Genomic DNA, 6,000 nt, shown 5'->3' on the forward strand with positions numbered 1-6,000 from the left:
ACAAACTATTGAAAAAATCATATTGAATTCGTTTTACTCTTGGTTATCAAGTTGTTCTTGTGAATCTGCAAGCAGTATTATTTATTTTTTTCATTTCCTACCATATTATACCGCTGTAAATTGTTCTAGAATAAAGCAATTACGTAATGTACGAGCAGTGCTGCTAAAAGACAAATAATAAAATTGTGTTTATTTTTTTATATATTTGCTCCTAACGCTAACGCAGAGTAGCAGTCACAATACCAAACCGGTTTGAAAAAAGATTAACATGACTGTGGCACTTAACCATACTTATGCCTTTTTTTCAATATTGAGGGATCTTTCCAAAGCTCGAAATATATGTGTATGTTAAATATATATGTTGTAAAAATTAGCGAGAATTTTCTTTAAATCATCGTGGGAGATAAGTACCTATAACGTCATTAAAACCAATTACTAGCGTAGTAAAAAATAAAATATCACACGACCCGAATTTGAAAAACATTCAGAACAAACGCGTGCATGATACAAGGCACAATGAATAAAGATATATTGAGACTAGCTACTTAGGCAGGTAACTTCCGATCACAAAAAAACCTACCACACATTAAAACAGAAGGATATAAAGATATTAAGATAATTACCAGATGATATTACCTGCTTATAAAAATCTAAGAAAGTAGCAAGCTGGCAAAATCAGTGTAGTATAGTATATTCAGTATATATTTATTTATTTATTTATTTACGCCCTAATGGGCTTTTACAAAAGTAATTAACAAGTAATACAGTTGTGTTACATAGTTTACAATAAATTATGATTTTTGATTAAATTAAGGTTAATTAAAATTAATAGTGTGGATTACGGAAAGCTAAATATGTATTAAAGAACATATACATATAAAAACAAAAGTGTATTCACTACAGAGTTATGAATTCATACATCTCAGTAAAATGATTAAAAAGATTTCGTTTTATAACTAATACGGAATCTTTAAGCATGTCTACAATATTCCCAAATTTATTGCCAAAATGATGTAGTCTATTTATAGGTGTATGAGCTTCATAGTTGGTTTTAAAATTGTCACAGAAAAATGTAGCACTTTGCCTTGTATTTCTAGTCGGTACGTAAAATTTTATTTTGGCGAGAATTTCAGGGTTGTCAATGGAATTATTAATAATTTTATTTTAAAGTACAAGGTCAGAGATGATCCCCCTATCTGATAGCGTTATTAAGTTAAGTTGTTTCATCAAAAGAAAATAGTTAATATTTTGAATTGGAATATTCAGTTTAAAGTTAATAAATCTTAGAAATTTGTGCTGTACCCTTTCAATATTGTCAGAATGCGTTTTATACAATGGGGACCAAATAGGCGAATTATACTCTACCTGGCTTCTTACTAAAGAAGTGTACAATATAATATGTAGTATAATTAATAATACTCTTAGATAGAACATTTGTTTCCAACTTGACTATTGTTTTTAAAATTGTTAATGATGTTATTGACAGACCTAAATTACGAATCCATGTACGTACAAACTAGAAATACTCAATCAAAAAATCTTTTTAATTGCAACCACAATATTAGGACTGAGTCATTTAGATACCTGCTTGCAACGCAGTTGCATGTAGTTGGCAATAATTTCTCAGAAATATTAAATAATAATAATTGGATGACTTCTATAGCGCCGTTTTTGTGCAAAATCACCTCAAGGGCGCTGTACAAAATACATTTCTACTGTGATCTATGTTATTACTAACTATTTATGGAGATAATATACAGTACAATACTTACCTGGTAGACTACTTGAGATTAACACTTAATTAACATTATCTAATTGTTTATTAGCGAAATTTAGATACAGGATTGAGGACATAATTGGAAAATTGAATATAACTGGACTTTCTCTTAGGAAGGGTATATTTAATTTAAGGGTATGACAGCTTAAAAAGGTAAGTTTTTTTGGACCTGAATTCTGTTGGACTTGTTATGGATCTTAGTTCCGGAGGCAGTTTATTCCAAGCCTTCGGCCCAGATACTCCGAAAGCGCGATCACCAAACTTAGTATTTGGCTTGCGCTTAGGTTCTATCAGTCTGCATGCAGCTTTGTGATGTGTTGAACTGCACGTGATGTAGTTAGACGAAGGCTATAATAACATACCTCATAAATAAATACTAATGTTAGCTTTTGTTATATCAGTGCTAAAATATTATAATTATAAAAAAAAAAAAAAAAACTTATTATTTACCATTTTTCATTAAAAAACAAGAAACACCTAAAGAAATAAACATAATTATCCACTCTGTGAAAAATACAGAAAACCACAAATGCAATATGTTATGCACAAACATAGAAAGCAAGACCGATATTAAGTACCTAGGCATAACAATAGACCAGCGTTTAAAATGGTCCCCACATATAAATATTCTGAACAACAGAATAAGGAAACTAACATATATATTTAGATGTTTAAGAGATATTTTAAACGAAAAATTACTTAGAACCACATACTTCGCTTTCTGTCAATCAATTATACAATACGGCATTATAGGCTGGGGCGGTACATATAAAAATCAAACTCAAACAATTTACATATCACAAAAACTAATAATAAAAACCATTTTAAAAAAACCCTATTCATATTCGTCCGAACTTTTATTCAAACAATTTAAGGTCAGAAAATTAAGTGCATTATACTTCTACCATGCAACATTACAAATTTATAAAAACTATATTCAAAATAAAATTGCACCCTTTAAAAATAACAGAAATCTTAGACAAACGTCAATACTTCCTACTCCTAAATGTAAAAAAACAATAGGACAGTTCAACCATGAATATCTCGGAGTTAAATTTTTTAACTAATTACCAGAAAAAATTAGAAACATGAATGCAAATATAAACGAATTCAAAAGCCACCTTAAAAAGTATTCCGAACAGTTGAACTGAATCGTACCAAATATAAACAAATATAACAACACCCCCATACACACAAGCCCTGCTTATTTATGGGGGTACATCGAATACTTATATTATGTAATTAATAACCTACTATATTGTGTAATTATATTATGTAATTGTTATATTATGTAATTCGTGTATCTTTTTTTTACTAATAAAAAAAACTAAAAAAAATAAAAAAAAAATATCATAGGTTCGTAAAAGCCTGTAGGGCGTGTAATATAAATAGATAATTCCCGCGGACCACACTTGAAGCTCTGGCAACGAGACTTCAATGTCAAGCTGTTATTACGTATTTAACTCTCTCATTATTTAGATGATAATTTATAGTTTGGACTGCGATATTAGTCCCTTGTCCGCGTTCAAAGCATACCACTGAAAACCTCTCCCTAACGACACTTACGGGTTACTAGTTACAACGACTTATACTATATTTACTCGCCTTTCCAGGGTTGGCCCAGTAAAGTAGAAACTAGTATATACTTTCTTTAATTTAATCTTGGCTTTAATTTATCTGCCTTTGCGTAAGTATATATATTATTAGGTGACAGAAAATACTCAATATCACAGGATTCCGAAAAACAAATAATGAAGATTCTGCTACTTGACGCTGTTCATAATATTTTAACATTTTAAAACTGCCGTTAAATACCTATCACTAGGGGTACGTAAATTTCGCAAATAAAAAATCGTGATTTCGCATTTAAAACAACTCAAAATAGAAAATTTCGCATTTATTTCGCAAAAAAAATACAGTGTTAAAAACTCAATTAAAGGCTAGCATTGTTGTAATTTCTACATTTTCATCTTCATTGTTTGCCTGCGATCAGTTACGACAATGTTTGTAGAAGTACCTCTCGGCATCAACACTATTGACAGGGCATTTGAGACATTGAATAGCTGCTTTTGCAAATCCAGGGTAGCAAGATTTTGATGCAACTAAAACTTGCATTACATCCACAGGAGCTTTTTGGCCGACCAATCGAAGTAATTGTCTGTGAAAATGTGAGTACCCATCAATTAGTTCTTCTTGTGGTACACTTTTGAAAAACGGAATTTTTGCGAAGCTTTCCACTATGGAATTGGAATTGACAGAAGAAGAGGGCACATTTGCTGCTTCCGATGGACAAAATAATTAATCTGTCCATGTGCTTGTAGCACTCATTTGTTGGATTCGGCCCCATGTGTACCAACAATTTATCCAAGCTCTTTTGAGCTGCTGTCTTCAACATCATGCTGTGATCGATAGAATTTTCGGTTGATAAAATAGCCGTCTCTGTCTGTTTTGAACAGAGTTGTAATAATTGTTAGCGCGTCTGATCAAAATTTGAAAGCACGTAACGTAAAAAAGTGCGAAAGTATTTAATTTTCAAATTCGCTTTTATCGCAAATAAAATGCAGATTTCGCTTTTATCGCATCTATTTCGTAAAAACGAAATTTACGTACCCCTACCTATCACCAATCTGGAAGGTGGGAACTAAAACACATTTGATTATTAGTAATTCTCTGCATGTAAATTTGTTTTGCACGTTCCGTTTACGGTTCAAGATGGTGGCAGATTTAATGGTAGGTACACTGAAGATTATTTTTCGAATGTGAAATCGTAGTGTTTATTTGGTCTTTTTTGTTCGAATTTTTTCAATATTATGGTACCTACATGCTTGAAGAAAGTTTGAAAAAAGAATTGCCTTTGAGATTGTCACGATTCTTCGGAAAAAATTTGCTATTCCTTTTTTGAAAAAAACAGTTCTCAAAATGTTTGGTTTTTAATTTATTAGCTAGGTATTTAAGAACCTACTTACAAATTTAATGTTTGCTGAGGAAATTTTTGCTTTGATTTGTTAAATAAGAGAAAATTAGAAACACCCGTTTTGGTCGGTAGTTCACAGAACCACTAGTATAATACGAGTATGTCTACAAATACGCAATGTGCATGAATGCAAGTGATGTATTTCTAAATCCCTAGTTTAAAAAAAAAGCATACGAAAACATTCAACGTTTGATAGATTAGATTCATAAAACGTGCATATTTTCGCAGTAGCTTGCCACAAATTTTTAGAAAAAAACTTTTTTGTCGGCAATCAAAATTATAGACACAATTATTAACAGGTAGTTAAAAAATACTAAGCTGCGGAAACAAAAAAGTCTTACTTATAAAAATAATTAACTAATAATTCTAAATTGCCAAAAATTAAAAAAAAATACCAATTGTTGTACTTAATTTTTTGAACGGACCCTGGTCTATACAGACATAATCATTGCAATCATCGTTCTAGGTACTTACCAAGAAAATATCTTATCGTTAGTATCACTAAAGACAACGATAAAATAACGACAAACGATATTGCTCAACATAATGGTAGGAACAAACCTATCAAATGATACCCTTACAGCCAACACAATTATCTACTACACAAATTATAATCGAAAGCACCATTTTTTATCGGAACCAATATTGTAATAAATACCTATACGATATAAATGGATGTCAGTAAATTAACCCTTTACTTCCTAAAGTCACCCAAACAAATTGTAATTAAAAAATCTAACTGACTTGAAATGGATTTAGGAGTTTTTAGTGACCATAAACCAATCAGTAAAGTACTTGACCTCTTCTTCACTAATTATTAGGGGAGGCATATTCACTCGGCTTCAGGCAGATGGGAATCTTATGTGGTAACATGTAAAACAAAAAGAAATAGTGGAACAATGTTTAATATATATTGTTATCTCAAACATCCATACATAGGTAATTTATTCTATTCGTAAAATCTATTATCTGAACTCTCTTACATAATCTTCTCTAATAAAAAATCTCAAAATATTTTTTTATTATTTTAATAAATTGATCTATTTTCAAATGTCAAATGGATCTATGCCTTTGGGGATGCTGTGTGGAGGGTCTTTTTGAGGAGAGAAGGGAGTGAAAATGGGTCTCGAAGAGACCTATTTTGTAGGAGGAAGAGAACACACACACAGATGCGGCAAATCGTTACAGAGCCGAACTGTTGAACTGAAGAACGAGTCGTAGAGACCACCCGTTATCATGTACGTTTGTC

This window comes from Hesperophylax consimilis, chromosome 16 (genome assembly GCF_061612785.1).
Source record: "Hesperophylax consimilis isolate HC1 chromosome 16, BYU_Hcon_1.0, whole genome shotgun sequence".
Classification (NCBI taxonomy): domain Eukaryota; kingdom Metazoa; phylum Arthropoda; class Insecta; order Trichoptera; family Limnephilidae; genus Hesperophylax; species Hesperophylax consimilis.